The following is a 9,735-nucleotide window of genomic DNA, read 5'->3' as shown; positions in this document are numbered from 1 at the left end:
CCGCAGCGCGCCCGGCCCCCTCCCCGGCCGCGCGCCCCGCTCCCCGCCCGCCGCGCCGCTTGCTGCAAAGCCGCGACCGCGGCCCCAGCCAGCGGTGAGCGCGCAACCTACCCCGCCCGCTGCCTCCTCCCGCGAGGGGGAAGGCGAGGCAAGGAGCGAGTGACAACGGCAACGGGCCAATGGGAAGCCCGGAGGGCTGAGGGGGCGTCGCGCGGCCACGTCTTTAGGGTTGGTTGCACCGCGCGGTCCCCCAGGAGGGATCGGGAGGGCTCTGCTGCTGCGTTTTGGCATTGCAGAGAGCGGGCTGCGGAGCAGAGGCGGGGCGGCGCGCCACCCCAGACGCGCTCTTGGCAGGAGCCGGAGGGACCCTCCCAGAAAAGGCTCTCTTGGGAGTTCCCCCACCCACTCGTTCTATTTGGCAGGGAGGGGGCGAGATAGGAATGTTTCTCATCGGTGCGTTTTGCTCTAACTTTGCACATTACGTGTGTAGAGCCCTTCAGCGAGGGAGATACTGATCCCCTCTAGGATGCGTGGTCTGCAGCACACACCCATGCCCACATTCAGAGCTGCAAATGTGGAGGGAGGGGCTGCTCTTCTGTCCCTTCACCCCTCCTTCCACTTTAAGTAGCTATCTCATAGGAGTTTTAGCTTTATGCTCAGAAATTAGAAAGTACTGAATTAGTTAACATAATAATGCAAACTATGAAAAGGCTTTTAAATCAGAAGGGGTGGTAATAGCAGGAGGTTGATACATATGGAAAGGAAGAAAAAGAATGCAACCTCCTTTTCCCCTGAATCTCAGCCAAACTGTGCTAGTAACCTGGAGGCAGAAGAGAGTAAATATTGGGGCTACCAAGATATGTAGCAGAGTAATAACTCCATCTGAGTGTCTACTGTGTGCTTACTATGGATACAATGCTTTTTGCCCATGCAGCAGCATAGACCACTGGTTCTCAAAGGATGGTCCTGGAACCAGCAGCATCAGCATCACCCGGAAACTTAACAGAAATGCAAATCTTAGACACCAGCAAGAACTACAGAATCAGAAATAGAGTCCAGAAATCTGGGTGTTCGTTTTTTTTTTTTTTAATTTTTGTAAAGATTTATTTATTTGTTTGAGAGAGAGAGAGACAGAGACTGAGAGCGGGGAGGAGGGGCAGAGGGAGAGAGGGAGAAAATCCTAAGCAGACTCCCCACTGAGCACAGATTCCCTACATGGGGCTCATCCCAGTTCCCTGAGATGAGGACCTGAGCTGAAATCAAGAGTCGAACATCTGGGGTGCCTGGGTGGCTCAGTGGGTTAAGCCTCTGCCTTTGGCTCAGGTCATGATCTCAGGGTCCTGGGTTGGAGCCCCAAATCGGGCTCTCTGTTCAGAGGGGAGCATGTTTCCCACCCACCCACCGCCTGCCTGCTTCTCTGCCTACTTATGATCTCTGTCTGTCAAATAAATAAAATCTTAAAAAAAAAAAAAGAGTCAAACACTTAACCCAACCTGAAACCCCCAGAAGTCTGTTTTAATAAGCCCTCTAGGAAATTCTGATGCAAGCTAACAACGGAGACACTAGACTACAGTGGAGGGACCCTCGGTCTGCAAGTACAGCGATGATCCCTACTACGTGTTTTATAGTTTACCAATCGCGTTTATACCTGTCATGCCATGCTAGCCTTGCCTCAGTCCTAGGAGTTTCCTGACTCTGTCCTTTTTCCCATTCCAGCCACTCATTTTCATGTGTATCCTAGAAGAGCCTGAGTTGTTATAAGAATTTACTTCAGTCAGGCAGCTACTTTCTAAACTTAGGCAGCTCCGTTTTTAGAAGATAGGAATTTAGGATGGGCTGGGAACTCCGAACCACCCCCTATACCCACTACAGGGTATCAGGCACAACGCGGAAACACAAAGTTTCCCTGGCACTCTGCTGTTAGCGTTTTCAATGATGAGGGAAGGACAGAATGCCAGTGCAGCCCCTGGCAGGACTAAGCAGAACCAGCGGGAGCAGATTCCCATGTGTTCAATGGCAGGCAGAGTTGTCTGCTGCCCCCTACCTGACTCCTCACTTGGCTCTAGAGCTGCGAGGGACCCCTCCAGATCCTGAGCAAGTCTTAGGCTGGGAGGTAAGTGGTAGCCTTGGACAAATGGTGAGCACGCGTTCATCACCTGACTGGAGGCTGGGAAAAAAGTAGAGGGAGTTACTGTGAGGTTTTAAGAAAGCAGAGACCATTATCATTTGAATTATGCCCCATTTCTATATGAGGTCGAAGTTGGTCTTAACTTGGACTATTATGTTATCAAACACACAGAGCATGTTGGCCAAATTTCCTATGCGTAGGCATATTTAGCAAGGTGTCGTGCAGGTCAACAGAGAAGTCTGCGGTGCGGTTCGTGAAATCGGCTGGTGCTGTGTATTCCGTTTTGGAGAGGCAGTGTTGCATAGCGGTTAAGAGCTCTAGACTCTGTGGCCAGGTTGCTTGGGGACAAATCCTGGCTCTGTTCTCCACTCACCGTGTGACTGAGGCTAAGTTATCCAGCCTCTTTATGCCCCAGTTTCCTAATCTGGAAGGGAGGATCCTGACAGTACCTATCTTAGAGGGTTTTGGGTCGTAAATGTAAAGCCTTTAGGCGTTGCCTGACACAGACTGAGGGCCATAGCTATTATCAGAGACGTCATCCAGTTTCAGAAGCGTTATACATCCCACTTCAAGGGTTCTAACTTTGCTTCTCACCCATTCCAACTTTCTCTGAGGTCGTATTATAGAATGAATACACACTGCCCAAGAAGTTTGGGTGAGGTCTGCAGAGAGACCCGTGTGACTTGCAGCTGCCAGTTTGAAGATGATGGCATAGCCATAGTAAATTCTTGAGTACCTAAGATAAATAGAACTTGAAAGGACTTTGAATGATACTCTGTTTAAAAGATTGATCATTCTGTTTTTCTAGGCTTCTTTGGAAAAACACAGGCATGTGTTTTTTATTTAGTATGTTTTAGTATGTGTTTAATATGTTTTGATGCTCAAGATAAGATAAAAATTTGCAGATTCGCAATGCAAGAGATTGCATTCGGTATGTAAGAGTAGCATTTTTCTTTTAAGATTTTATTTATTTATTTGACAGACAGAGATCACGAGTAGGCAGCGTGGCAGGCAGGGGGGAGGGGCAGCAGGGCTCCATCCCAGGACACTGGGATCATGACCTGAGCTGAAAGCAGAGGCTTTAACTCACTGACCCACCCAGGCTCCCCAAGAGTAGCATTTTCAATTCTGCTTTGACACCACTAGTTAATTACAAATAAATAACACGGTGTTGTGGGAAGGTCTCAGGTCTTGGGGTCAGACCATCCTTGTAAGACTTCTGGTTCTGTTACTCCCTGTGTGTTCTTGGGGAACCACTTAACTTCTCTTGCCCTTGGCTTTCTTATCTCTAAACAGGAGCTAAAAGCATTTATCCTTACACGGTTATCCTAAGGACAAAACTAGACAATGCACATGAAAACATTTGACACATAGATGTGCTCAGTAAACCTGAATGAAACAAAAATAATTAACAAACTTATCTAAACCCCCAGTCCACCACAGGAAAAAAGCCGAATTATTCCATGAAGCTTAATGCTTTTTGTGGAAGGAAATCCCAGTTAGGCTAATAAAAGGGGGCACTGCTGGTATGATCAAATTTGCCAAACCAGTAAGTGTACAAACAAGAAGGATAAAGATCAGGGTTATGGAATCCTGTTTCCTTGTCAACAGCCAGTTCAATTAGCTTGATAAATGGAAGAGGCTTTAATTATAGAGGATGAAGTGCCAAGGTCAACAGGTAAATATAGAGCAGGGTTTTTTTGTTTTGTTTTGTTTTGTTTCTATTTTCAAAAGGCTTCTCTTTATACCATTAGAAAGAGGTTTGCAGATTATCCAAGAAAATTCTGTTTCCTACTCTGAAGGAATCCTTTTAAAAATATTTTAAACATCAAATGGGTAATAGTGGTCAGCTATTTTAAGATTTAACATACTAAGAAGAGTGCTTTGCTTAGAAGGTAAAAGTACTCTACTGAGACCAGATATAATAATTTCCATCGCTGAACTGTGATACCAACATCATTATAAATATTCCTTTGTTAATGTAATTTTCCTCCCTTTCTCTTAGAGACTTCCACTTCCACTCAATGCTCCTCTTTAAAAAAATTGGGTTTCGTTGGATTAGGAGATTGGCCAGATTGTCGATGACATCACCATCCCACCACCTAAATACAGGCTTTTTATTGGCTGTTCTCAGAGGCAGACAAGACCGGGAAGGCTCTGTCTGCATCACTTGTGAGTTGGGGAAAGCTCTGAGTCCATACTAAATTTTATTGTTTTTTGTTTTTTGTTTTTTTTTTTACTTAAAATGTACTCAGAACCATTATCCATATATTATTACATCTTCCATGTAATTCCACATGGAAATATGTCTAAGTAAATATTTTAAGCGATTCCTTACCCATTCTATCAAGTGACTGTATCATGGATTGTTTACTAACCCTTCTTAGATACTTAGTTGTTTCCATTTTTTGCCTCAGAAACAAAACTGTAATTACTATTTTATTCAAAATTGTACATGTTATTTCCTCCACAGCATGGAATCTCTGATACCTAACTGGTCGTTTTTTTAAAAGATTATTTATTTATTTATTTGACAGAGAGAGAGAGAGAGAGATCACAAATAGGCAGAGAGGCAGGCAGAGAGAAAGGGGGGAAGCAGGCTCCCTGCTGAGCAGAGAGCCCCATGTGGGGCTTGATCCCAGAACCCTGGGATCATGACCTGAGCCAAAGGCAGAGGCTTTAACCCACTGAGCCACCCAGGCACCCCAACTGGTCATGTTTTAAAAGAGTAACACTGAACAGATTGCCATTCCTGTATACCTTCCTCTCACAACATCCCTGAGACCTGCGTGGGAGATCCCAGGGTCCGGCTCATTCCTGGGACAGGTACATCTCCTGTCTAGTAGAAAAAGCTGGAAGTTCCTGCATTTCATTTCAGGTGGATGCATAGTCTTCATTTTCAGTGCTTGTTGCTCCTTAGTATGGGAGAAAGGTCACAGCAATCATGGCTATGGACAGAGGAGGTTTTTGAAGTCTAAACATAAGCCCTGATTGTACGGCTCTGTGTGGAAGCCTGGGACTTGGGGTTCCTTGGTGGTTCCGTCGTTAAGTGTCTGCCTTCAGCTAAGGTCATGATCCCAGGGTCCTGGGATCGAGCCCTGCATCGGGCTCCCTGATTGGTGGGAAGCCTGCTTCTCCCTCTCCCACTCCTCCTGCTTCTATTCCCTCTCTCACTGTGTCTCCCTCTATCAAATAAATAAATAAAATCTTTTTTAAAAAAGTCTGAGATTAGTAAAATGACTGCTTTGTGTCCTTTCCCATCTCTATAGGGAATCCATAGAAAACCTCTGGACAATCTGTTACTTAAAGCTGAAAAGGCTAGACCTTAAAAAAATAAAATCAAGGGGCGCCTGGGTGGCTCAGTGGGTTAAAGCCTCTGCCTTCGGCTCAGGCCATGATCCCAGGGTTCTGGTATCAAGCCCCACATCAGGAATCTCTGCTCAGCTGGGAGCCTGCTTCCTCCTCTCTCTCTGCCTCTGCCTATTTATGATCTCTGTCTGTCAAATAAATAATAAAATCTTTAAAAAAAATAAAAAAATAAAAATAAAATAAAATGAAAAAAGAGGGGAAAAAAGAAAGAAAATAGCAGCTTTGCTCAGAGAGAATCAGTGGTTTATTATTTTACATCTGAAGAGAGATATCTATGGCAATTACATCTGTTCATCTATGTGGTACTTTCAGATATCATAATAAGAATAAACAGTCATACCATTGAAAGAGAACTCGGGTGCTGTGCATTTTGCTAGGAACCTTGTGAACACTCTCTTACTTAATCCCCACAACAGTTTTGCAAGGTAAATGCTATTCCCACTGTACAAATGAGAAAACAGGCTCAGAGGGATTCTAACACTTTCTTTCATGGGCCTGAGATCAGCAACCTGAGCTCTGTCTAGCTCTAAAGGTGAAAAAAACTAAAAGCTCACCCTTCACAGCTATAATTCTAAGCTACTCCTGTGGTAAAGAATTTATCAATGAGGACTAGTCTACAGTTAAATATATGTGCATTCATTCAGACATATTTATGAAACACATAGCATGTACAAAGGCTTTACAAGATGCCTATGGAAGATAGAGAACCAGAAAAGACAAGGGCCCCTGCCTTTGGATTCAAGTCCAGGTGGGGAAATAAAAGGCACAAACAAAATGTAAAACAACAAAAGACTGAAATAGTGATGTGTGTCAACACTCCAAGATGGGGAGTCATTAAGTCCCCCAGTGCAGAGGGGAGAGAGTTCTCCTAAGGGACTGACATGACCCTGAGAAAGAAGTGTTTACACACGTTCATCCATATCATGAGTGTTAAAAGGATAATATGTTGTTTTAGAATGATTCAGAAGTCTTTAAGTAGGTAAGAACTAGATAAGTCATCTTTTTTTTTTTCTTTTAAGATTTATTTATTTATTTGACAGACAGAGATCACAAGTAGGCAGAGAGGCAGGCAGAGAGAGAGGAGGACGCAGGCTCCCTGCTGAGCAGAGAGCCCGATGTGGGGCTTGATCTCAGGACCCTGGGATCATGACCTGAGCTGAAGGCAGAGGCTTTAACCCACTGAGCCACTCGGGTGCCCCAGTCATCTTTTTAAAAATATATTTTATGGACTTATTTGAGAGAGAGAGAGCACACAAGCGGGGGGGGCCATTGTGGGGGACAGAGTAAGAGGGAGAAGCAGACTTTCCTCTGAGCAGGGAGCCTGCTGGGGGGCTTGATCCCAGGATCCTGAGATCAGGACCTGAACTGAAGGCAGAAGCTTAACCTACTGAGTCACCCAGGTGCTACAAGTCATCTTGAAAATAAAATCATTCAATATTTAGATCTTTTTATTCTTTTATCTTCATATTATAGAGTTTTTATGGCATATGGGGAAAACATTTTTTTCTTTTTATTCTCTGAGACCATAGGACAGTGTTTCTCAGAAAGTCTGGTTTGTGGATTACAGGCAACATAAATCAATTTTATGAAATTTAGTTATGTATTCAGATCCCCAGATCCTATACCAAAGGGATAGAAACAGAATTTCCAGGGAGGGGGGACCTGAAAACTTACACTTGAAACAAGGACCCAAGGTGATTCTTTTTTTTTTAAAGATAGGTTTTGTGAGGTTTTTTAAAGATTTTATTTATTTATTTGATAGACAGAAATCACAAGTAGGCAGAGAGGCAGGCAGAAAGAGAGAGGAAGGGAAGCAGCCTCCCTGCCAAGCAGAGAGCCTGATGCGGGGCTCCATCCCAGGACCCCGGGATCATGACCTGAGCCAAAGGCAGAGGCTTTACTCCACTGAGCCGTCCACGTGCCCCAAGGATCCAAGGTGATTGTTATGTACACTGAAGTTTATGAACCCCTGATGTAGGGGAAGACTTTGTTAATCACATTTATTATTTTTTTAATTCAACAAACATGTAAATTTATTTTAAATCAGAAAAATATGATACACTTCATGAGTTTGCGTGTTATCTTTGTGCAGGGGCTGTGCTGATCTTCTCTTTATTGTTCCAATTTTGGTATATGTGCTGCTGAAGAAAGCACGGTTGGTCACATATATCACATTTATCACATTTATCGATAGATTTGTGAAATAATAATATCTCCAGGGGCACCTGGGTGTCTCTGGTCTTGATCTCAGAGTCGTGAGTTCGAGCCCTGCATTGGGCTCCATGCTGGGTGTGGAACGTACTTTAAAAAAAAAGGAACAGTTGGGGTGCTTGGGTGGCTCAGTGGGTTAAAGCCTCTGCCTTCAGCTCAGGTCATGATCCCAGGGTGCTGGGATCGAGCCGCCTAGGTCGGGCTCTCTGCTCAGCAGGGAGCCTGCTTCCTCCTCTCTCTCTGTCTGCCTCTCTACCTACTTGTGATCTCTGTCAAATAAATAAATAAAATCTTAAAAAAAAAAAAAAAGAACAGTGTTTAAAAAGTAATAATATCTCCTATTTATTGATCACCTACTATTTGCCTGTCACAAGCTCCCATCTGGGCTATAAAACAAACTTTGTAGGTAAGTTCGTAACCTCCTTTTCACAGATGGGAAACTGAGGCTCCAAGACGATTCAAACTTGACACCTGACGTGGGAGAGCTAGCCCAACCAGTTCTTCGTGCTTTCAGCGGCTTCTCCCACAATGCCCACTGCTCTGTTGCTTAGACTATGCTAATGGCTACACGCTTATTAATATTAAAAACAGCTATCATTTGAGTGCCTTTTAGGAGCCATATAATTATGGCCTAAACCTTTCAATAAGTTCAAATGGTACTTTGCCATGTAAGGGAATTAAGAAGCAGAAATATTAGTATATCTCTCAAAATTACCTTCCCCTCATTGAAACAGCGTTTTCTTATTCCGGTGGGACTTTTCCTCGTTTTTACTTCCCCTCGACTGTTTCTGAAACCTTTTTCAGCTCTGTCGGGTCTCCCTTTCCGTGGTGTACTATACCCCAGCCCTTTTGCACCTCGTTTGGAATGGCAAACCAAGAGTGGAAGTGAAGGCTTTCTCACAGCCATTGCCCCTTTTCCCAACACGGGAACGGAGAGCTATAGTCTGAATCAAGAGGGAAGTGTCAGTTGCTGGAAAAAACCTGCTGATCTTGTGACTGCAAAAAGAAAAAGACAATTTAATTAAGAAAGCCTTTCCTGGGAAGGAGGGGATCACACTATCCCATGTGAGATCTTATTCTCGATTATGTCATAAATCATTTTCAGGGAGTCTCATATAGCCCTGGGGCATCCCCAAGCAGCTAGAGGGACAAAGGGCTGTTTTCATTGGTGAGTCCACCCAGGCTTGCCTTATGCCTCTCACAGGGTACTAGGGAAAGAAGATAATATTCTCTTTCAAGATGCAATGACTTAGTATAATTCAGTAATATAAATAGCTTAAAATATATAAATGTCTATACCCTTTTACCCAGTAATACCCTCCTGGAAAATAATTCAAAAGAAGAAAACAAAGCAACAACACAACAACAATAACAACAAAATATAAAGCAACATTGTTTAGAGCAGTGGAAAACCTGAACGGACCTACACACCCAAGAATAGGAAGTGGGTGAGTAACAATGCTCTGAGAATGCAATGGAATGTTAGCCGCTGTTGAAGAGATCCGTATGATAAGTATATAGGAACACAAAAAGACTTCTTTACAGAACATAAAATGAAAGCATTAGAATGGGAAATTGTCCTGAGCTAGATAGATAAGGAGTTGGACAAACACATGTTATTAGCTATATAGACAAATCACTTGACCTGAGTCTTGATTTCCACATTTATAAAACAAAGATAAAATATCTATCTTTCCAGGATCGTTTGTGAGAACTAAAGTTGATATAAAGCATGGATAAAGATGGGAAGGGAGTGGGGCGCCTGGGTGTCAGTCATTAAGCGTCTGCCTTCTGCTCAGGTCATGATCCCAGGGTCCTGAGATCTAGCCCTGCATTGGCCCTTCTGCTCAGCAGGAAGCTTGCTTCTCCCTCTGCCTCTCCCCTTGCTTGTGTTCCCTCTCTCGCTGTGTCTCTATGTCAAATAAATAAATAAAGTCTTAAAAAAAAATGAGAAGGGAGTACTAAGCAATAATTTTAAGTTTTATGCTGGGATATGGGACCACTGAAAATTTTATTTGGAAAGTACT

General features: G+C 43.7%; 1 non-coding gene across 1 annotated transcript; it reads right to left on the bottom strand.

Annotated features, from left to right (window-relative positions):
• Positions 1-7,544: 7,544 nt before the first annotated feature.
• Positions 7,545-7,651, bottom strand: LOC116879879. Its single transcript, XR_004385114.1, has one exon. It is a non-coding gene; the product is annotated as a U6 spliceosomal RNA (small nuclear RNA).
• Between the last annotated feature and the right edge of the window lie 2,084 nt (positions 7,652-9,735).

Source organism: Lontra canadensis, unplaced genomic scaffold (assembly GCF_010015895.1).
Source record: "Lontra canadensis isolate GAN:19392208 unplaced genomic scaffold, GSC_riverotter_1.0 scaffold63, whole genome shotgun sequence".
In the NCBI taxonomy this organism is placed as follows: domain Eukaryota; kingdom Metazoa; phylum Chordata; class Mammalia; order Carnivora; family Mustelidae; genus Lontra; species Lontra canadensis.
Note: the sequence above shows the minus strand (reverse complement) of the source record. Positions and strands in the feature narration are given on the sequence as shown.